Source organism: Gorilla gorilla, chromosome 4, assembly GCF_029281585.2.
Source record: "Gorilla gorilla gorilla isolate KB3781 chromosome 4, NHGRI_mGorGor1-v2.1_pri, whole genome shotgun sequence".
Taxonomy (NCBI): Eukaryota; Metazoa; Chordata; class Mammalia; order Primates; family Hominidae; genus Gorilla; species Gorilla gorilla.
The window spans coordinates 152728042-152753047 of NC_073228.2; the positions used below are offsets into that span (position 1 = coordinate 152728042).

Consider the following 25006-nt stretch of genomic DNA (forward strand, 5'->3'; position numbering starts at 1 on the left):
AATTGGCACTCACCATGTGCCACTGGAGAAGGCCCTTCTTGTCTGTGGATGCAGATTCTCCATTTGTAGGCATCATCTCACCTGAATGTCTAGGCTGCTGCTCAATGTGTTGGCCCAAAATGCTGCACTATCACAAAACTGTCCAGTTACATTCAGTGTGCCACAAAATAGACCGATCCCCTCTACATACCCAAATTTATGTATTGATACTAAGTTGTACAGAGTGATTCCATACAAAACAATGGAAATGAACCATTGGAAGGTTTCTAGTGGTTACATGAGGTACAGAAGAGTAGCAAATGTGGCCACAGTTACAAGTGCCAGCCTGGAGCCAGCCCTAGATTTTAGTCCTGACTGTATCAACTACTGGCTATGCGATCCCAGGCAAGCCACTTACCTTCTTGCCTTCTCCATAATAAAATGGAAACAGCATGGCACCAACCTCCCAGGTTGATAAGTTAGCTGATTTACACAGCAACATGGGGAAGCCCTCAGGCTTTGACGGTGCCCAGACCTGGATTCAAATTCCTTTTCTTTCACAAATAAGCAAAGTACTTTGTAAACGTCAATTTTCTCATTTGTCAAATAAGGATAATTATTAAATCAGTTAATATTTGTAAGACACTTCAGTTAGAACTGTACTTGTGATATAGTGAACACCCCCGCCCCCTGCCAAAACAAAAACAAAAAAAAAGGATGTGGCCAAGTGTAAAGAAACTTTGAAGGAAATAGTGCCAGTTATAGATGAAGAAGAGCCCAGCTTGAGAATGAGGACTCAGCTTTCACTCTGGCTATGCCCCAAATCCTGGGTGACATCCAGGAGTGCTCTTGTCTTTCTGAGCCAAAGTCTCTCCATCTGTACAAGAAAGATGGTGCACTCCACAATCAGATTCTGATATTCTCTGGTTTTATGGTGGATTCTCGCCTTCCAGTTACAGCACATGGAGGGATGTGGGAATCAGTGTCAAGCACCACAACCCAAATGTCTTTAGGATCAGACATCCAGCATCATCAGAGTAATATGACCATTTTGAGTTGTATTTTTCTCAAGACAGTTACAAAATTGACCTAGTAAATATAAGAGAATATTCTTCATATCCACAAAAAAATGTGATCACTCCCATTTTTCTTGAACCACTGACAGCCTCAAATTTGGAGACACTATCAGGAGAGGGGGGACCCTGAAGTAAATGGAGCACTTAAGCCCCATCTGAAGATGGCATCTGTATTCAGCAATAGTTTATTGTTGCCAAAATAGAATGAAGGCCCAGTGCTACTAAATATCACAGATTTTCAAGAAAAGATGGAAATCAGATTTCTGTGTGTGTGAAATCTTGGGATCATTAAGAGACAGCACATAATTCAAAATATTTTGAAGTTCATGGGTAGCATTTTGCCATTTCAGGTATGACCAGTTCATGGGTAGCATTTTGCCATTTCAGGTATGACCAGTTCCTAAAACATATCAGCAGGGTTGCATGATGGGGTCCAATGTCCTCTACCTCCACCTCCCAAAAAGGAGGATCCACAGGCAAGTCCTTAGACCAAAGAGAATGCAGGATCTTCACTCCAGATCATGCATGCTCACCACAATTGGTAGGACCAGAGTGAGTATCTGACCCACAAACAGCTCTCCATGGCCACTGTTTTCAAACTTTAAGATCCATAGAAATCACTTGGGAATAAAATCATCTGGGGAGTTTGGGTAAGATGTCTCAGGACCCACCCACAGGAATTCTGCTCCATCAAGTCTGAAGGGGGCCTCAGGAATCTGCCCAGATGGTTTCTCAGCCTCCCTTGGGGAAACTTATCTCAGGTCTAACCAGGGGCCAATGACTGTAGAAGTTCTGCCCTACGTGGAGACTCAGTGCTGGAGGGTGATCAGCTGAACCAATTGCTGCACTGAAGGGGAACAGACTGAAGAGTGCTGATTTGCCTCTTCTGGGGAGCATGGACAGAGACACACTCATGTTACTCACTTACTAGAAGTTTATTTTAAAAATTCACAGAGAAGTAAGGAAACCATCTGAGCTGCAGAAACCATCTGAGCTGCAGAGTCAAGCCCCATGGAGTCCACGATATTGTTCCACCACTGGAATGTTTTTCACTCTTGTCTAATCTGTCCATAAGCCTTGGACTTCTGTGTTTCTGCCTCTTCTGATTATGAACACTATTCTTATGCCTTACCCTATCTTACTGCTCTCCAAGAGAAAAGGTCTGATTGGTTCAGCCAATCACCTGCCAGAGCACAGTGTTCCTATGGACAGAGCATCAACACCTCAGAGGCTGCTGACCAGCCCATAGCTAGTAGGCTTTGCGTTAAGTTATTCTGTATTGCATCAGCTGTGGCCAGGATTCCAGGGTCAGGTGATGCTAAACATCCCAAGCCGTGGGTCAGGAACCTCGCAGAGAAAGGCTAGAGGATGGTAGGCTCCTGGCATGGCGAACTGCTACGATATCAGGGTGAAGAAAGGTAACCAAAATAGCCAAAGAGAAAGAAGCCCCATGAATATGAAGAGACAAATGTCCCAATAGGAGCATGATACTTTGGCTGGTGACAGATGCTAGACATGGAGAACAGACCAGCCTAGTGGGTGAGTCTGCAGATCCTGAGTTCTTATCCCAGCTCCACCATTCTCTGGCTGTGTGATCTTGGGTAAATTACTCGGCCTCTCTGAACTTGAGCTTCCCAGTCTTTCAACAAAAATGATTATAATGTCTCACAAAGGGGTTTTGAGAGTTAAATGAAATACTGAGTATAAAGCCTTTAGCACAAAGCCTGCAGTAAAATAAAAGACAATATTTAGTTTAAAAGAGAAAAAAAGAAACCTACAGTGAGTTTCTTTTCTCAGAATACATCCTCGGAGAAGAACAGAACAACATTGCAAGAGGAAACCCAAATTCTGCGGAAACATGAGCTATTGTTGTTATTCTCCAAGTACATAAAGTAGATGTGGATTAAAGGTGGCATTTGGGGTGTTGGAGGCTGGAAGGAAAAAGAGCATGAGATCAGTAGGAAACCTGGACATGTGTCCCCACTCTGTCACTTTTGTAACTAACTCTGTAAGCAGCCAAAAACAGGGCCCTTCCTATGCCTGGGCTTCACTTTCCCCATTTATAAAATGAGGGGGTTGGGCCATCTGACCTCAGAGGGCCCATCTATCTCTGAAGCTCCAGAATCTCATAAGGATCAAGAATGGCAGAAGAAGAAGAATCAAAGATCTAGTAACTGACTCCAGATTCTAGAAGGGCTGGGTTTTTTTGCTTTGTCTTGTTTGGGGTAAATGCACTCTGAAAGGTAACTTTGGGCTGGAAAATCAGTCAGATTTGCTGGGATAAGAAGGTTCAGGTGGGACCCAAGGATGGTCTTCAAGAACATGGAGGGGATGTGCATCTGGAAGCAGGGTTAAGCTGGTTCTGTGTGATCTGAGGTTGGAAGGCAGACCCCATCCCATTTCAGTGATGACCAATCTGACAAGTAGAGGAGTCTTCCCCCATGCTTCAGAATACATTCTCTAGCTTCATTCAGGTTTCTATTCAAATATCAGCTCCTCAGGTATCTACTCCTAACCCTCGCCCTAACTCAGTGCCTGTCTCTAATGCCAGTCGAAAATGCCACCTCTGTCACTCTCTAGGCCCTTACCTGCATTTGCCTTTCACACTGCCCTACAGACCATCATATGATATCTGACTCGCTCCAGGGAATGTCAGCTCCACCAGAGCAGAGCACTTGTTTGCTTCAACTGCTGAATCTTCAGTTCTTAAAAAGGGCTTTGAACATAGCAGATTCTCCATAAATATTTATGGACCTCTCCCCGCAAAAAAAAAAAAAAGAAGTCCTAAGTCAGTATAATATTTTCCTCTCTCTTGGTGAATAGAACCTGAAATTAAACACTTCATTTCTAATTGTAAAAATTCAGAACCCAACCTGTTGATGAGGAAAGAAAATGGAGGAGCAGACAATCGTCCCTTTATTACGGAAAAATTTCCCCTCTACACTTCCCCATGTGGAAGACCAGCAGGGGAACTGCCCTGGGCAGGGGTGACCATGAGAGGATCTGAGCTGAGAACAGGTGTTCTCATCTGCAGCAGATTGTAACCTGTGAATTATCTCCCCCTTTATTCTGGAGGCACTGTGCTGGCCTTGAATGGGGCTTTGAAGGCCTGAATATTCAGGAACTGTCCTGAAATTTCCCCTCTTCCGCATCCAGCAGGACTGCAACTTTCAGGAACTGTCGATTGTCTAGGGAATATAAACAAAAGAACAAAGGCAAAGTTGGCTCATTAGAAGAGAAGCAATCTCAGATTGAACTGAATATAAAACCCACTTGGAATTTAAACACCAGAGTGGTATGTGGGAGGAACAAGATTACAAACTCTGGGGAGAGGTCCTGATAAACCAAAGCAATTCCATCCTGGTTCTCAGTCCCTGTTCATAAAAATTTCACAGAAGGGGAACAAGTCTCCAGAGCTTGAGCTTCTGGCATAGCAACCCCGCTGCCAGTTGCCTCTGTTTGCTTTGAGATATCAGAAGGGAGACTCCAGGCAAGCTGGCTTTGATTTGTCTAAATATAGTCTCTTTTCTGAGAGTACAGTGAATCAAGCAAGGGGTCCTGGGGCCAGCATGGTGTTTGGCATTTTTACTTTATGGGCTGCATGACATTTGGCACATTCCTTCCCCTCTGCAGGCCTCAATTTCTCCCTCCATTGAGAAAGAAATCCAGGCAGCATTTGAGCTCCTTTTTCTCTATTCCTTCAAACCTTATTGTCCACGGCCTCCAAGGCTTCAGTGTATTTTCCTGACCTGTGCTTTTCATCCTCTACACTTGCTTTTCTGTTTGCAGAGAAACTGTTCCTGGCTTAATGTGGAATTGAACCCCAGAATGCAGAACAGCTCTGAGTCTCAGTCATAGACACCCAGGAGGACTCTCACTGCTGGTCAGACGAGTGCCTGGACTTTGGGTCGCCATTCCTCTCTCTTTTGACACCACTGCCTGTTTCACCAAGTTCCCCCCCATGGCATATGACAGCATGATGCCCCAAGGGAGAAAAGCTGCCAAGAAGGGCCCTGAGTCTTTGGCATTGGGCTAGAAGGTGGTGCTCTCCTAGGATACGACTCAGTCTACAAGGGGATGCTTGCCTGCTGAGCACTGTCAGTTTCCTTGCTGAGAAAATGGAAATAAGAAGAATCCTGTCCATCTCAGAGGACTTTATGGGAATCAGATGAGAAAAGAGGTTCTGGGGAAAACTTCAATTTGCTATTTAGATCCTTGAGTCCAAGACTCTCAGCCACTGCTTTGACCTCCTACCTCTCCGGCATGCTATCTCTTCACTTCACCCACCCTGGTAGCCTCTCCAGCAATAACAGAGCAGCTCACAGCATGGGCTCTGGAGTCAGGCTGCTGGGTGTTTCCCACTGGCTCTGATCTTACCAGCTGTGTGACCTTAGGCATGTTAACTCACCTCTCTGATCTTCAGTTGTCTCATCTGAAAGTGGGGATAAAACAGAACCTACCTCAAGGGTTGCTGTGAGATAATGTATGAAATGCACCTGGCACAGCACCTACAATACATTCATTCCTGCTGCTATTAGTGTTAATTCTTTGAAGATCCACAGCCTGTTATCACTAATAGGATCAGTGGGAGACTGAATATAACTAATGTGACTAGTAGGCGTCCTGAACACTGGCAGCTCTCTTGAGGTGTGGTCCACAGAACTTTGGCAGTCCTCCAGATCCTTTCAAGAGGTCCACAATGCCAAAATTATTTTCAGAGTCATACTACTTGGCGTTTTTCACTGTGTTGACATTTGCACTGATGGTGCAAAAGCAATGATGTGCAACTGTGCAAATGGTCATTGTATTCTTTACCACTATGCATGCCCAGAGATGGGGGGAAACCCAGTTTCACTTAACAATGTCTTTTATTAAGCAGTAAATATTGTTATTTTTATTAAATTTTGACCCCATTTTTACTTGAAAGAATGACTAACAGACAAACTATGATTATTCAGATGTGGGCATGTAGCAGACATTTCCACAGAAATGAATGAGGTAAGCCTGTCGCTTCAAGAAAAATCACTACCAATATTTGTTGCTAATGATAAAATTCAAGCTTACAAGTAAATTTTAGAAAGCTTATGTCTGCCACCGCAAACTTGTCAGTTTCCCAATACTTGAAGATTTTGCATATAAGATTTATAGTGATATTAATTAATGTGATTTTTTTGTATTATAGAATGAAATGTGTCAACATTTGGAAGACCTGCGTAACTAATATTTTCCCAATGATTAATGTATGATGTTACAAAATCATGCAGGGGTAAAAGATCCTTTGAAAGCGTAAGTTGGACCAATGGATTATATGTAATCAACTAAGGAAAAGTTCATTGATAAGGTTCCAGATTTTGCATTGAAACTAACCTTTCAGAAACTGCCACAAGTTTTTGTGTAATATCAAAGAAGAATATCCATGACTACCTGAGATGGCCATTAAAATATTCCCCCTTTTTCCAACTATGCCTCTGAGTGAGGTCAGATTTTATTTATATACTTCAACAAAACATCACATTGTAACAGATTAAATGAAGAATCAGATGAGAATCAAGCTATCCTCTATTAAGCCAGATGTTGAAGAGATAAGCAAACATAAAATAATGCCATTTTCTGAATATAATTTTTTAATTTTGAAACATTTTCATAAGGAAATGTCAATTATGTTCCCATGTCATGGGTGTATTTTTGTTACTTGTATATGAATTAAAGCAATAACTTTAAATTTTATGTTTTAACTTCTTATTTGGTAAATATCACTAGATGGAATCTACATAAATGAAATCTCTGTGTAGTTCTCAATCATCTTTTTAAGAGGGTAAAGAGGTCTAAGACCAAGAAGCTTTAGAACCACTGTTGTAAATGTTTGAGAGAGAGATGGAGAGCAAAAGAGGGTAAAGAGAAGTTCCCGTGCTAAGCACAGGAAGTGACAGGCCTGTTGTGTGCTCTGTTCCTCAGCTCACACCAGGAACACTCTGGAGTCCCCTGTCCAACACAGAGCCCCACATTTTAGCAGGGATACTGACAAACTGAACATTATTCCAAAAAGGGTAACTGGAGGATAAAAATTATGTCCCCGGAGGAACAATAGAAATAAGTAGATAAACACCCTGAGGCCGGGCGCGGTAGCTAACGCCTGTAATCCCAGCATTTTGGGAGGCCAAGGCAGGCAGATCTCTTGGGGTCAGGAGTCCCAGACCAGCCTGATCAACATGGAGAAACCCCATCTCTACTAAAAAATACAAACATTAGCCAGGGGTGATGGCATGCACCTGTAATCCCAGCTACTAGGGAGGCTGAGGCAGCAGAATCGCTTGAACCTGGGAGGCGGAGGTTGATGTGAGCCAGTATCATGCCACTGCACTCCAGTCTGGGTGACAGAGTGAGACTCTGTCTCAAAAAATAAATAAGTAGGCCGGGCGCAGTGGCTGATGCCTGTAATCCCAGCACTTTGGAAGGCTGAGGTGGGCGGAGCACGAGGTCAGGAGATCGAGACCATCCTGGCTAACACGGTGAAACCCCATCTCTACTAAAAATACAAAATGTTAGCTGGGTATGGTGGTGGGTGCCTGTAATCCCAGCTACTCGGGAGGCTGAAGCAGGAAAATTGCTTGTACATGGGAGGTGGAGGTTGCAGTGAGCCGAGATCACGCCACTGCACTCCAGCCTGGGCAACAGAGCAAGACTCTGTCTCAAATAAATAAATAAATGAATGAAAATAAATAAATAGGCACATATGTACCATAGAATACTATGCAGCCATAAAAAAAGAATAAGTTCATGTCCTTTGCAGGGACACGAATGAAGCCGGAAACCATCATTCTCAGCAAACTAACAGAGGAACAGAAAACCAAACACCGCATGCTCTCACTCATAAGTGGGAGTTGAACAACGAGAACACATGGACACAGGAAGAGGAACATCACACACCAGGGCCTGTCGGGGAGTGAGGGGAAAGGGGAAGGAGAGCATTAGGACAAATACCTAATGCATTTGGGGCTTAAAACTTAGATGATGGGTTGATAGGTGCAGCAAACCACCATGGCACATGTATACCTATGTAACAAACCTGTATGTTCTGCACATGTATCGCAGAAATTAAGGTAAAATTTAAAAATAAATAAATAAATAAACTTACTCTGGAAACAAAAAGGCAAAACTAAAAATAAAATAAAATTTATAGAACTATAATAGCTTCTTCAAATCTTTGAAAGGCTGTCAGAAAAATGTTGACCAAAGGGTTGTATAAGAATGGCCTCAAATATATATTTTGGTACACCAATATTTTTTCTTCTGTTTTCTCCTCTGTCATTCTCTAATGATTCTCCCCACTCTAAAATGTTGTTTCTAGTCTCTTCTCATTCCCTTCTCTTTTTCTCTTTCTTTTTCTAGCTTGCTTTCTTTTTCTCTCTCTGACCCCTTTCTCTCCTTCCCTTCCTTTCATTAAATTTCTTCCTTAATTATCCACAATATATAATAAATACATTTTTTTCAAAAAGTTTTGTTTCTTTTTTTCTTAAAAAGGTGTGAGTAGGAGGAGAATGAGGAAGAAGAGGAGGGAGGAAGAGGGGAGGGCCCAGGGGGAGGAGATGGGGGAAAAGAGAATAAAGGGGAGGGAGAGGAAGAATAAAAAATAATGATCTGTTTTTGTTCCCCCTCTGTAACCTGATGTATTTAATAAGACAAAAGTGTGAATGATGGTGGTTCCCAGGGCAGGAGCAAGAGCATTTCCTCCCAGCATGGAGAGCAGGAGGGTGAGTAAGGCTGAGCCTTGGGCTTTGGGTGTTATTTATCTCAGGTTCATTAGAGAGAAAGAAAAAGTCACAAAACAGTGAGTATGGATGTTTTACAGACAATGTGAGGCAAATAGAATAGAGAATTTTAGAATATTTTTAAAAGACTTGTAACAAGATTCCTCTTCTAGGAAAGGAGCTTAAGGAAATAATCTAATATATAGGCATAAAACTATGCACAAGAATGGCTGTCACAGTATTAATTAAAATAATGAAGAACTGACATACTCTAAGTGTACAACAATAAATGATTAAATTATTTCTGAGATACAAATGTAAATTAAGACTATTAAGCAATCAATAAAAATAATTAATAGAGAAATAAATAATGGCATGGGGAAATACAAGATAATGTTGAAATTTAAAAAATAATGAAGATACCAAATTAAATATATGTAGTAATTTAGTCAATATATTTTTATTGAGCTGCTACTTGCACTATAGCAGATATTGGACATTTAGTATTGTGCATAATCCCTGCCTTTATACAGTTTAAATTCAAATAAAAAATATAGATTTTAAATAATTAATTAGACAAATAATTAGTTGCATGCCTTTTGTTCCCTGTTTCAATAAATAGACATGAATTTGTGAAAAGCTATAAGGAATGATAAAATATTAATGATGGATTTTTAGATGGTAAAGCTGTAGGGGCTTGATATATTCCTTGTAAGTTACATATTTTCCTTGTAAGTTACATAAGTTAATATATTACTTTTAAAATCATCTTAAATGTCAATGATACTTAAGAAAAAATATCTAAAAAACACACTCTTGCAATTAATTTCTAACCTTCAGCCTCCCTTCCTTTCTCCTTTACATCATTAGACACCAATTACACCTTCTGCCTCTATGACCTACCTAGAAAACCAAAACAGGCAATGGCCTTCATTCTTTTTGAAAAAAGTGCTAGACAAACAGAGTTTGAGGTGTCAGGTATGCAACAAGGCAAAAGACTGGCCCTTTTCTTATGCAATTCAAAATGTGAAGATAGGAATAGACGGGTAACCAGTGCAACTGTTACTGGGCACTATGCTGAGCACTCCATGTGCCTCATCTCATTTACTCTTCACTGCAAACTATAGAATAGATTCTGGGTTTAGACCCATTTTACAGATGCGGAAACTGAGGCTCACTGGAGCTAAATAATACCTTGCAGGTGGCAGAGCTGGAATTCAGATTCCCATGGCCTGACTCCAAAGCCCAAGCCCTAAATAAATCATGAGGAAGAAGACAGAGCTGTGAGTTAAGCTGTTCAAGGTCCCGCAAGGGAGAGGACCTAGCCCAGACCTAAGTATGAGGGGAATCTTCCTGGAAGAAGCAACCTGTACCTGAGACCTCAAGGGTTGCAGACAAGGGCCTGTGGACTGATTCTGGAAAATGAAAGCGCAGTAGGACTAGCATGTGGAATACTGCAGGGGATTAGGGGGAAGGCAGAAATGAGGCCACAGAATAAGCAAAGAACAAATCATATAGGTCCTTGAAAACTCAGTTAGGACATTCCATCTTTATCCTCAAAAATGTTGGGAATCACTAAAGTGTTTTAAGCAGGAAAACATCAGGGTCAGTTTTCCACTTACAAAATATAATTCTGGCAACTTGGAGAATAATTTGGATGAATCAAGACTGAAGGCCAAGAGGCCAATTAGGAGGCTATAGTCATCAATCAGTAGAAAGATGATGGTGGCCCAAAGCAGGATAGAAGCAACAAGGAGAGAGATAGGATGTCTGGTCCCAGAGGTATTTTGGAAGTAAAGTTGGCAGATGTAGAGGAGGTGAGACAAAGGGAGAAATAGGATGCCAAGATGTTTCTCTAATAGTGTGCCAATCAAAGTGCCAGTCGTTGAGAAAGGGGACATGTGAGGAGGCTGCCATTCTGTGGAGCAAAATCAGTTCACTTTAGGACAAGCTGGATTTGAATCACCATTGTGACATTTAGTTGGCAATGCCCAGTAAGAAGGCAGATATAAGAGTCTGAAGCTCAGGAGAAGGAGCTGGGCTAGCAGTCCATCTGTCTAATGGTTGAGCCTTGGAAATGGATGAAATTCCCTTGAGAAAGGTGTGTATGAGAAGAAAAGAAGGCTTATGATCAAATCTGAAAAACACCAGCATGTAAAGTCGGGGGAAAAAAATAAGTCAAAACAAACAAACAAACAACAACAACAACAACAACAAAGAAACAGGAAATGAGCAGCTGCCAGGAAGGTAGAAAAAAAAAATGCCTACAGAGGACAAGCGTGGTGTCATGGAAGCTGCAAAGAAAATTTTTCTGGAAGGCAGAAGTGGTCAGCAAGCAAAGAAATGTTAAAAGGATTTAGAAACAAGGAAGTTGTCAGTCACCTTTGAGAAGCCAGCTTCAGTTGCAAAGTGAGGGTAGAAGCCAGACTGGAGGGTAGCTGTCCAGCAGGAAAGTAGGTGGGAAGAAGTGGAGATAGCACATGCAAGCACCTGGAAGCATGGCTGGAAAGGCAAGGAGAAAGAGGGAGCAGTAGCTGGTGGCGAAACTGGACTAAATACTGGTTCCTTCCCACTTCACAGTTATCATGATTTGATAGATGAACTAGACCAATTTCTCTTTGCATGAACTAAAATTGATAAGTGGCATTACTATCAATCAGGAACCGCTGAGCTTCTAAATCACCTGATTTCTCTAGGAAGATACCAAAAATAAAGATCATGTACAACCTCACAACATTTGATTTGGATTCAAGAAAGCTGCAATTAACCCTTTGATTCTATGTAATCATAAAATTTTATTATTATTTTGATTATAATAACATCAGCCAACATTTGTGGATCACTCACTATATGCCGTGAACTGTTCTAAAGGCTATGCATATAACTAGTTTGATCCTCACAACACCATGAGATAAATCATTATCGCCATTTTACAGATGCAGAAATTGAGAGAGAGTTGAAGTAACTGGTTCACAATCACAATCGCATGGCAAGCAAGTATTGGAGTCAGGATTCCTTAAGGGTGCTTCTCCCTGACTTATCCCAGGGACAGGGGAGAAAAAAAAATTGAAAGGGTCTGGGGCAGAAAAGGTGAAATAATTCTGAGGTTGCCAGAACACTTCCATTCCAGAAAAGTCCTGGCATGAAAGGAGAACGAACTGGTCTGTAGGTACTCTCAGCTACTTTTCCCTAGTGGGTCAGGGGCAGACAATGGTATTTCCTGAGCCAAATGTTCTAGGCCTTGCTGGCACCAACCACTTAAATATGTTCTTTGAAATTCTAGTTGTCTGAAGGCTGGAGCACAGAGGTGAGCTGAATATCCTAAAAGGACTACCGAAGAGTGGAAAGCACAAAGTCCTTCTTGTAAATGGTCATCCCAGCTTGATTCCATATCTGCACAGCTTTCTACCATTTGTTGAGGGCCTATATACCATTAAGTCATTTTGTCTTCATGACAAGCCTAAGGGAGGCAAGCCTAGGGAGGAGCTGTGAACCCTGGATCTTTACACATCTTCTCCTCTCTTTTTGAAACATTCTTTCTCCTCTCCATTTTTCTTATGTGATTGGTTGGCATCTGGCTTATCATTCCCTATTTCTTGTTTTACTGGGTTAAAGGGAAGGAGAGTCGTAAGAATCTTAAAAATATATTTTTATTTGGTTTTGAACTAAATGAGATAATGATCTATGTCTCTTCTTAGGAGGAAGAAGCACCAATATTAACCCTTCACCAGCTGCCTGGGCGCATCAGAAATACTCAAGGATAAGTGACACCCAGGTTTATGAACCTTGTATTGGTCAGATTCAGTCAGGGTAGATTTGTTATGATTGTTAGGAAATAAGAGAGTTGTGATATGAATTAAACGCTATGCAATTATGGCAGAAACTAGGAAAGTGAAATTCTGAAAGTGGTATTTAAAGGATCCGGAAAGGATTCATAGTAAATCTGAAAAGTCAAAAGTCAAGCACATACAGCAACACAAGTGGGCTCATAAAGGGGAAGTGCAGGAGATGTCTGTGGGAAATCATTGCCTCTCAGAGGCAACTGCTCTGGGTGTTGCAGATGAGATGATGGGCCTGGAGCTGCTGTTTGTAAAAAGGAAGAACTGGAAGTGCTGGAAGCTACCAGGTACTGCTATGCCTGTCACTCCATCTGATCACATGACCTTCAGAGTGATAACGACTGCTGCTTCACCTCTGCCTTCCAAATCTTATGCAAGTCTCTCTCTTGTACAACTCTGGCTTGAGACCATAAAGGAAACCATACCTAGTTTCTGATTAAACCAAGCTGACACAGTAAAATCCAATTTATCCAATTGGTAAATCTCCTCTGCCAATGAGAAGTAAAAGACAAACTAAAGTAAGAGTTGACTAACATGAGCAGGGATGTCTGACTAACATGAGATGGGATGTCAACTTAGAGTCACCTTGCCTTTTCTTACACCTCCTGCATGCCCAGTGTGTCAGCACATTTTCTAACACTGTACCATTATCTCCACAATGGCATGCACATGTATCCCCTCTTCTCCCCATGGTTATTAACCCTGTTCAGATTCTCCTCACCTCTCATCTTGAAGACTGAGTGTCTTTCGAGTCCTCCACTCACCCTGCTCTCTCTGGCCTCTTCATCTTTTGTGCTTGATCTTTCTTCTGCCTGGAATGCTCTTCCCTCCTTTATACTTGAGGTCTTAGTTTAAAGATCACTGTATTTTGGAAGCATTTTGGATCTCTCAAAAAATCTGAGTTAGATACCACACTGATTTGCTTCTCTATTCTAGTACTTATTACATTTTAGGTCTTATTTAATTGTCTGTGTTCCTCTCCATTCCCATCAACTAGGGCCTGACACATAGGGGTTCAATAATTGTCAAGTGATTGACAAAATGAATGAATGGATGGATGAGTGAAAAAGTCTCTCCATTTCCAGTGTGTATTCTCTCTAATATCTTCTACATTCTACACTGACATTATCTTTTTGAAAGCCTGGACTTCTTCAGTGGCTTGTCATTGCCAGTGGATAAAATGCAGACTTTTCATCTGTGCATTCAAGAACTACCACATATAGTCTCAGCCTACCATTTCTTTTTTTTTTTTTTTTTTTTTTTTTTTTAGATGGAGTCTTTCTCTGTTGCCCAGGCTGGAGTGCAGCAGCATGGTCTCAGTTCACTGCAACCTCTGCCTGTTGGGTGCAAGAGATTCTCCTGCCTCAGCCTCCTGAGTAGCTGGGATTACAGGCACCCACCACCACACCCAGCTAATTTTTGTATTTTTAGTAGAGATGGAGTTTCACCATGTTGGCCAGGCTGGTCTCGAACTCCTGACCTCATGATCCACCCGCTTCGGCCTCCCAAAGTACTGGGATTTCAGGCATGAGCCACTGCACCCAGCCCCAGCGTACCTTTTCTAAACGTCTCCCAGGATTCTTCCATAAGTATCCTCTATACTTTAACCAAACTTATCAACAAATTGTTCTCTGAAGAAGAGTAATTATTTGCGATAATAATTTCAAAAAAACAACTTTTATTTATTGAGCATACACTATATGTTAGTCATTGTAGTATATATTTTATCTATTTTATCTTACTGAATTATTACAATAATCTTGTGAGGATTTCATCTCTTACCCTTATTTTAAAGATGAGAAAACCAAAGTTCAGAAAAGATAAGTCACTTGCCGTAAGTCACTTGGCCAAAATCACATAACTAGTAGGTGATGAAACCAGTATTTAAATTCATGTATTATCCAAAGTCAAGACTATAACCATTCCACTCTACCATATCTTCCTGCAAGAAGTTTTCAATAACCATTTGTTGAATTATTTAATTAACTAGGTGACTAATATAACCTATATACTTTGTATAGCTTATCTCATTAGCATTCACACAACAGCTTTATGAGAGAAGCTATTATTATTCCCAGATTACAGATAATAAAAGTGAGACTCAAAGAAGTAAAGTAACTTACTCTAGGCCACACATTTCAAAAGGGAGAAAACTGGGAAATTGAACCCTGGTTTGTTTGCCTCCAGGTTGGCGCAACTAGCCACTATGCTACACCACTCCTAGTTAAAATCACCTATTGCTGGATCCGGACTGGTCTCAAGTTACCATCTTGTCTCAGAGCCCTCACTCAATGGATACAAATAACAATTCCCAGGAAGGCTAAGTGGCAGCACATGATTATGGTAAACCAGGACTATGGCTTGGTGTCCAGTGTGTTTTCATTATAAAATCTGTCTTCTTTTCTCACCAAAAATGTATCCTAGATGAGAGCCAAGGCTTGCCCATTAGACAACAGGGAACACACCCAGCCCACTCAGTCTTTGCTCATGCTGTACACTTTGCCTATTAAAATTCAACTTTACTCTGCTGGTCCTGAGGACGTCTGTTTTCTGTTTTCTAAGAATATGAGAGATTTTGAGTCAGAGACACATCATAACTATCTTCCAGGAGCTTCAAAGCAAATAGAGACTTTACTGATAGGAATGCTGTGACCATTAGACAAAGGTTCCATGAAAACAAGCTCTCAAGACTTTCTATTTATACAAGCACTGGAGCTGGTGAGTTCTGGAAGTTGAATGTTTAACCTAAGTGGATCCTAGGGAATTGTCACCTTCCTGGAGGAGTGAGAAATTCAAGAAGAGCTGAAATGCTATAAGAGCTGGAGCCCATCTACCTGGAGATTGGAAGTTGAATGGGGCTGGGGTATAGCACAAGAAAACAGAGAGGTGGCAAGAGGGTTTCAGACTAAAGAGACAATGAATTTTTTTCACTCATTCGATTATTTCTTTTGTCAAAACATATGTATGATGCACCTACTATGAGCCACACTTTGTATGAGAACTTAGAATGGCTTAACCTAGGCTAGCATCTCAGAGAAAACTCCTGTATTAGTCCATTTTTATACTGCTATAATGAACTGTCCAAGACCGGGTAATTTATAAAGGAAAGAGGTTTAATCAACTCACAGTTCAGCATGGTTTGGCAGGCCTCAAGAAACTTACAATCATGGAGGAAGGTGAAGGGGAAGCAAGTCACCATCTTCACAAAATGGCAGGAAGGAGAAGTGCCGAGCGAAGGGGGAAGAGCCCCTTATAAAACCATTAGATCTGTGAGAACTCACTCATTAGATCACGAGAACAGCATGGAGGAAACCATCCCTATGATCCAATTACCTCTACCTGGTCTCTCCCTTGACATTTTGGGATTATGGAGATTACAATTCAAGATGAGATTTGGGTGGGGACACAAAACCTAACCATATCAACTCCTCTCCCAAGGAGAGGAGTTTTCTCTGAGATCTGAAGCTAGGAGATTGGGTAAAAACAGAGAAAACATTCCAGGCAGGTACAAATAGCAGCTGTAATGGTATGGCCCTGAGGTGAGAGAGAACATAATACTTTGGAGGAACTGAATGAAGGCCACTATGCATAGGGAAATATTATGATGAGATGGGATAATGGATTGGTTAGCAGGTTCAAATTGTGGAGAGCCTTTTAGTTTATTTTATGAATTTTTATAATTAGGAAATGGCAGTTTTAAAACTTGGTCCAAATATTCTCTGATACTCCTCCTATTAAGAAGAGCTTTCCTTCCCTCTCCTTGAATTTGGGCCTTGTGATGCTGTGCCAGATTCTGGCCTCAGGCAAGTCTTAAGAAATGGCACCTTCTACTTCCTGGCTTTGGGGACACTTTTGGAACTTAGCCATCATGTTTCTAGGAAGCCCAGGCAGCCTATGGAGAGGGCATGTGGACGGGAACTAAGGTCTCTGACTCTGAACTTGCAGACAATAGCAGCATTAACTTATCAGCCATATGAGTGAGCCATCTTGGATGTGGATTCTCCATTCCCTAGTCAAGCCACTTCAGCTGATGCTGTAAGAAGCAGAGATGAGCCTTCCCTGCTGAACCCCACCTAAATTGTAGATTCTTAATGTAGATAAATGATTGCTATTATTTTCAAGACAATAAAGTTGGGAGTACTTTGTTAAATAGTAATAGATATAAAAAATATAGGTAAATGAGAAGCCATTGAAGAATGTTGAGTTTTAAGAAGTTTGTTTCTCATTATAGTTTTCTCTTCATATAACAGAGTATATCACAGCTTTTTAATTCATAGAGCTGCTCTGAGGACTGAATAATATAGTAAAAGTAAAGTGCTTGCACAGTGTTGGGTGTTGAATAAGCCTTCAAGAAGTGTTACTTATTATTGTTATTTTTAGAGTTTAGAGGAAAGGATGATAGAAAATTATTCCAGGAGTCAAAGGATAAGTTATTGGTTACTTGGACTAGAATGGCAAAAGTAGTGATAAAATGGATGGATTAGGGAGTTATTTAGCATGTAGAAATGATGGGCAGTCATAATTAATGGATGTGGAAGCTGAGGCAGAATAAAAACTCAAGAATAACTGAAGGATTCTGGCCTTGGAACTGGGCCAACAAGTGTAGCAGATAACTGCTGAATTTGCTTTCCAACATCTTTTCACCCTGCAGGTAATTTTTCCCCACTATACTGCTGAGAAATCAACCTGCCTCCACTCTTAATCCATTTGATTTGAGCAGAGTGGATCCATTCCACTTCCTCCTTCAGGTTAGTCATACTACCCAAGCCTTAGCCAATCTCCCAGGCAAGTGGTTCCAGGATTGGCACATGACCCAAACAGGCCATTCGGAGCCAACAAGACTCAATTTTAGGGCATTTTATTTGTTTGAGTTTGGAAAAGGAATCTCTTTATCTTTACTTTGGAACTTAAGCCTGTAACTATTAATATATAAAACTAGAACTATTGCAGTCATCTTACATCTGACCATAGAGCCAACACTGTGTGAAAAGAGAACAACTAGAAGGTGATGGCATTGTTTGAGCTCTGTGTCAAGCTATACCACTTGAGATATACCAGCAGACCTTTTAGTTATATGAGCTAAAGGATTTCTTTTTTTCTTTTGCTTTTTTTTTTCACATACACCAGTTTGACTTGGGTTGATGAACACTTGCACTTGAAACAGCCTACACTGATACATTAGTGATGCAAGGGAAAACTGGAAGAGAACAGGTATTGTGTTACAGCTGACTGAGATATTGGTGACTATAGAGAGAAGTTAGGGTTGAGCATAAATTGGAGTGAATTGAGGCACAATTGGAAGTGGGAGAAATAGAAATGAAATGCCTAAACCAGTCAAAGAATTGTGGTCATCTCACACTTTATTAGTCATCAGAAAAATGCAAATAATATCATAATGTGACACCATCACACATCTACCAGAATGACTAGAACCAAAAAAAAAAAAAAAAAAGACAATTTCAAGTATTGGCAAGGATGTGAATTAGTTAGAATTCTTACACACTGCCAGTGGTATTGTAAGTCTATGCAACCACATTGGAAAACTGATTGGCAGTACCAGTTTACTGCTCAAGCTGAATGTATGCATACCCTGTGATACTAGATGTATAACCAACAGAAATACATGCATGTAAGCACCATAAGATGTACAAAAATGTTCATTGCAGGTCTACTTGTAATAGCTTCAAACTGTACACTAATCAAATTCTACTTAACCATAGAAAAAATTGTGGTGTATTTTCTCAACAAAATACTATACAACAATGAAAATTAATGAACCACAAAGCTCAAAAGCAGGCAGAAAAAAATTTATGGTGCTATAAGTCAGAATATTCATTAGCCTTTGGGAAGGTGGTCTCTGGAAGGAGCAATGGCAGGGAGACTGTCTGGGATGCTGGTAACTTCTTATTTCTTAATATGAGTTCTTGTTGCACAAGTGTGATCTCTTTGTAAAATTTTACCTACAATTTGTACATTTTTCTGAATATTTTCTATACCCCACTAAAACTTCAAAAAATAAAAATGTGGGTATGAGGAGCCATTAACCAGTGGAGTAAAGTTGGAAAGGAGGCTGGAGAGCTGAAAGTGGGTTTCATGACTAGCATCTTCAAATTTTGGAATCCAGGAAACGGGAGAGACTAAATGAACATAGAAATAGGTGATCTTCCCTTAAGAGATGCCAATCCTTGATGTTGGGGAGCCCCATGTTGACCCTTCCCTGATAGGGCAAAGCAAGACCAATCAAATGGAGCTGCCTGCTGTCCTCTCTAAGAATCCAGCCCTTGTCCTACAGTTGGGAGCTGTGGGAGATGCAGCCTTGTTGATCTGATAGGCTAGGATCCCTGATAAGGTTGGACACTGCCTTTTGGGAACTGTTTCAGTGAACTTTGGAGAGTCTTGTGGGGAAAACAGACAGAGGCATTGGTTTCTTCAGACCTCAGACTTGAAAATTCTCCAACCAAGTCTCATTGCCTCTAAAGAAGAAGGAATTTCACTTAATTTCCTGCAGAATAGATGAAAGAGACAGAGAGGGCTATGTATATTCCATGAACTCCTAAATTCCAATTTCTTCACATCTTTTCCAGTGCCATTAACTATCCTTCCTACAGAGTCAGTTCAGGCTCACCTCCCTTCTCCTGGAGTTCAAGGAGTCTCTAGCCTCCCTGCTTCGTGGCTGACAACCTCCTTCCACAGAATAGTCAGAAGAATTCTTCTAACATGCAAATCTGATTGATCATGCCACTCTCCTTCCTACGAACTTCAATGCATCCTCCATCTTGAGTTTCAGCCCAAACTTCATCAAGAAGCACAAGGCCTGGTGACCTAGCCCTTGACCACATTTTCTAACACCATCTCTGGCCTCCTTGTTCCCTCACAATCCAACACATCAGCCATGCCCAACATCCCAGAGAGCAGGTAGAATGCTGAATGTGGAGGTCGTTTTACACTTCTGTGCTTTTAGCCCAAACACCCTTTCTTCTTTGTTTTCCTGTTGAATACTTATTTACCTTTGAAAAACCACACCTAGGCATCATTTATTTTGGGAAGCCTTCCCTGAGAGCCTCTACTCCTTCCTCTCATTCTGATTTTCTGTTTTCTTTCACTGTACATGTTACAGGGTTCTGTATTTATTCACAATGGTGTAGCTTTCCTATTAAAACTCCAGATACTCAAGTGGCCAGGATTTTGTCTTGTTTATCTCAATCCCTGATTCTTACAATGGCATTTGGCATGTGATAGATTCTCAAGAAGGTTTTGATAAACACACTCTTCAAAGCATAACTCTATGTGTTATCATTGAACTGTAACTTTCAAGTGACTTTTTTTATCATTCTTATTGTTGTGTGCATACTTGGTTTAACTAACTATGATGATAAGCATAACTAAAACTTTATAACTGCTTTATGAAGGGTGTTATTTCATTTGATCCTCACAGCAGAGAGCCTGGTAGAATGGCCTCTTTCTTTTCTTTTTTTTGAGATGGATTTTTTATTATTTATTTATTTATTTTATTTTTTAAATTTTTATTATACTTCAAGTTCTGGGATATATATGCAAAACATGCCAGTTTGTTACATAGGTATATACGTGCCATGGTGGTTTGCTGCACCCATAATCCTATCATCTACATTAGATATTTCTCCTAATGCTATCTCTCCCCTAGCCCCCAATCCCGTGACAGTCCCCAGTAAGTTATGTTTCCCTCCCTGTGTCCATGTGTTCTCACTGTTCAAATCCCACTTACGAGTGAGAACATGCAGTGTTTGGTTTTCTGTTTCTGAGTTAGTTTGCTGAGAATGATGGTTTCCAGCTTCATCCATGTCCCTGGAAAGGACATGAACTCATCCTTTTTATGGCTGCATAGTATTCCCTGGTGTATATGTGCCACATTTTTCTTTATCCAATCTATCATTGTTGGGCATTTGGGTTGGTTCCAAGTCTTTGCTGTTGTGAACAGTGCTGCAATAAACATACGTGTGCATGTGTCTTGATAGTAGAATGATTTATAATCCTTTGTGTATATACCCAGTAATGGGATTGCTGGGTCAAATAGTATTTCTGGTTCTAGATCCTTGAGGAATCGCCACACTGTCTTCCACAATGGTTGAACTAATTTACACTCCCACCAACGGTGTAAAAGTGTTCCTATTTCTCCACCTCCTTTCCAGCATCTGTTGTTTCCTGACTTTTTAATGATCACCATTCTAACTGGCATGAGATAGTATCTCATTGTGGTTTTGATTTGCATTTCTCTAATGACCAGTGATGATGAGCTTTTTTTCATATGTTTCTTGGCTGCATAAATGCCTTCTTTTGAGAAGTGTCTGTTCATATCCTTTGCCCACTTTTTGAAGAGGTTGTTTTTTTTCTTGTAAATTTAAGTTCCTTGTAGATTCTGGATATTAGCCCTTTGTCAGATGGATAGATTGCAAAATGTTCTCCCACTCTGTAGGTTACCTGTTCACCCCGATGATAGTTTCTTTTGCTGTGTGGAAGCTCTTTAGTTTAATTAGATCCCATTTGTCAATTTTGACTTCTGTTGCCATTGCTTTTGGTGTTTTAGTCATGAAGTCTTTGCCAATGCCTATGTCCTGAATGGTATTGCCTAGGTTTTCTTCTAGGGTTTTTATGGTTTTACATCTTATGTTTAAGTCTTTAATCCATCTTGAGTTAATTTTTGTATAAGGTGTAAGGAAGGGATCCAGTTTCAGTTTTCTGCATATGGTTAGCCAGTTTTCCCAACGCCATTTATTAAATATGGAATCCTTTCCCCATTTCTTGTTTTTGTCAGGTTTGTCAAAAAATCAGATGGTTGTAGATGTGTGGTATTATTTCTGAGGCTCTGTTCTGTTCCATTGGTCTATATATCTGTTTTGGTACCAGTACCATGCTGTTTTGGTTACTGTAGCTTTATAGTATAGTTTGAAGTCAGGTAGCATGATGCCTCCAACTTTGCTCTGTTTTGCTTAGGATTACCTTGTCTATATGGTCTTTTGGTTTAGAATGGCCTCTTTCAAACCCAGTCCCACAGATAGACCAGCAAAGAAGTCTCAAAAAAAAAAAAAAAAGGAGGAACTATTAGAGGACCCCTTGACATTTATTTGTCTCTCAGCTTTTAAAAATTTATATTTTAGATATTTTATAATATACACAATAGTACATTAGTGCATGTTTGCAACTTATAAATGAATAAACATATATGGTGGGGGAGAGCTTAAAATTGGTTCACTGATAGAGTGCACGATCAAAAACGTTTAGTGACACTGTGTTAGACAGCACATGGGCCTCTGTGTTTCAGCACTTGAGCAAGGAGACTTATGTAGTCTGCCAGCTGGATTGCAGGGTATATATTTTATAGTTTGGTGACATTTCTCTGCCTAGGTTATGTGCCTGAGCTCAATTCTCATCTTCCTATTTTTCTTATTCCTGTTTCTCAATTACTAGCAGTGATAGTAGTAGCATTTAACATATATTGAGTACTCACTCTGTGTCAGGTGCTATGCTAAATATTTCCATATATTATCTCATTTAATACTTATAATAGAACAGAGAGAAAAAAAATGGCAGATAGGAGGCAGAACTAGCTTGCAGCTCCCATCGGATGGATAGAGCACCATGTGGAACTCACATCATGAACTTGTGCTCCAAGAACTACTGAATTCCAAAGATAAAGGACATAATCTCTTGGGAGCTCCACGGTCCCACCCACCACCTGAGAAACCCAGATACTTATCCAGAAGACCTTAAGGCAAGCTTGCATCTTCCCTATACTACTGCAGCTGATACTTTTTTGAAAACACCACCTCCGGACTGGAGGCCAACCAACACAAAACTAGGGTGCTAAACAAAACTACAATCAAGGACCCTAACAGAGTCCACTTCACTCCCCTGCTACCTCCACCAGAGCAGGTGCTGGTATCCATGACTCAGAGACCTGAACACAGATCACAGGACTCTTTGCTTACACTCCCCAGTGCCAGCCCAGAGCCTGGTAGCTCCACTGGGTGGCTAGACCCAGAAGAGAAATAATAATCACTGCATTTCAGCTCTCAGGAAACCTCATCCCTAGGGGAAGTGGGACAGTGCCACATCAAGGGAACACACCGTGGGAAAAAAGAATCTGAACAGCATCCCTTGAGTCCCAGATCTTCCCTCTGACACAGTCTACCTAAATGAGAAGGAAACAGAAAAACAATTCCAGTAATATGACAAAACAACATTCTTTACCATCCTCAAAAGATCACCCTAGCTCACCAGCAATGGATCTAAACCAAGAAGAAATCTCTTAATTGCCAGAAAAAGAATTCAGAAGGTCAATTATTAAACCACTCAAGGAGGCCAGAGAAAGGTGAATACCAACTTAAATAAATTTTAAAAATAATACAGGATATGGATGGATAAATCTCCAGAAAAATAGATACCATATATAAAAAACAATCACAACTTCCAGAAACAAAGTATATGTTTGGAGAAATGCAAAATACATTGAAGAGTCTCAGAAATAGAATCGAACAAGTAGAAGAAAGAACTTCAGAGCCTGAAGTGGGCTTTCAAATTAACCCAATCCAACAAAGACAAAGAAAAAATAATTTTAAGAAAATGAACCAAGCCCCCAAGAAGTTTTGGATTATGTTAAACAACCAACCTAAGAATAACTGGTGTTCACAAGGAAGAAGATAAATCTAAAAGTTTGGAAAGCATATTTGAGAGAATAATCAAGGAAAACTTCCCTGACCTTGCTAAAGACCTAGCCATCCAAATACAAGAAGCTCAAAGAACACTCCACAAATTCATCACAAAAGGATCATCGCCTAGGCACATAGTTATCAGGTTGCCTAAAGTCAAGATGAAGGAAAGAGTCTTAAGAGCTGTGAGGCAAAAGCATCAGGTAACCTATAAAGGAAAACCTATCGCATTAACAGCAGATTTCTCAGCAGAAACCCTACAAAGTAGAGGGGATTGGGGTCCTATCGTTAGCCTCCTGAAACAAAATAATTATCAGCCAAGAATTTTGTATCTGGCAAAACTAAGCGTCATGAATGAAGGAATGATACAGTCTTTTTCAGACAAACAAATGCTGAAAGATGTTGCCACTATCAAGCCAACACTACAAGAACTGCAAAAAGGAGCTCAAAATCTGGAAAGAAATCCTTGAAATACACCAAAATAGAACCTCCTTAAAGCATAAATCTCACAGGACCTATAAAACAATAGCAACATGAAAAATAAAAGATATTCAGGCAACAGCATGATAGGTAGAATAGTACTTCACATATCAATACTAACATTGAATGTAAATGGCCTAAATGCTCCACTTAAAAGATACAAAATGGCAGAATGGATAAGAATTCACCAACCAAGCATATGCTGTCTTCAGGAAGACTCACCTAACACATGACTCACATAAACTTAAGGTAAAGGGGTGGAAAAGTATATTCCATTCAAATGGATGCCCAAAGTTAGCAGAAGTAGCCATTCTTATGTCAGCCAAAACAGACTTTAAAGCAAAAACAATGGTTTAATAAGACAGAGGTACATTATATAATGATAAAAGGAATGGTCTAACAGGAAAATATCACAATCCTAAATACATATGCACCTAACACTGGAGCTCCCAAATTTATAAAACTATTACTATTACACCCCATGGTGTAATAAGAAATGAGACAGATGGCAAGAAAATGATAATGAGGTACTTCAATACTCCACTGACAGCACTAGACAGGTTATCAAGGCAGCTAACAAAGAAACAATGGACCTGAACTATACCCCAGAACAAACGGACTTGGCAGATATTTACAGAACATTCTATCCAACAACTGCAGAATATACATATTCATCAGCACAGCGAACATTCTCCAAGATAGACCATAGGGTAGGCCACAAAACAAGTCTGAATAAATTTAAGAAAATAGAAATTATATCAAGTACTCTTTCAGACCACAAGGGAATAAAATCAGAAATCAACTCCAAAAGAAACTGTCAAAACTGTACAAATTCATGGAAAGTTAATAACCTGCTCCTGAATGATCGTTGGGTCGACAATAAAATCAAGATGAAAATTAAAAAATTATTCAAACTGAACAATAATAGTGACACAACCTATCAAAACCTCTGGGATACAGCAAAAGTGGTACCAAGAGGAAAATTCATAGCACTAAATGCCTACACCAAAAAGTCTGAAAGAGTGCTAATAGGCAATCTGAGGTCACATCTCAAGGAACTACAGAAAAAAGAACAAACCGAACCCAAATCCAGCAGAAGAAAAGAAATAACAAGGATCAGAACAGAACTAAATGAAATTGAAACAACAACAAAAAATACAAAATATAAATAAAATGAAAAGCTGGCTCTTTGAAAAGAT

At 40.3% G+C, this 25006-nt stretch overlaps 1 long non-coding RNA gene across 1 annotated transcript in view; it reads right to left on the reverse strand.

The window, feature by feature from the left end:
* Nucleotides 1–3971: 3971 nt before the first annotated feature.
* LOC134758602 (uncharacterized) overlaps nucleotides 3972–25006 on the reverse strand; it is an 86671-nt gene continuing 65636 nt past the window's right edge. Inside the window, exon 3 of the long non-coding RNA XR_010133963.1 lies at nucleotides 3972–4243. This is a non-coding gene — a long non-coding RNA (uncharacterized lncRNA). The remainder of the gene's footprint in view (nucleotides 4244–25006) is intronic.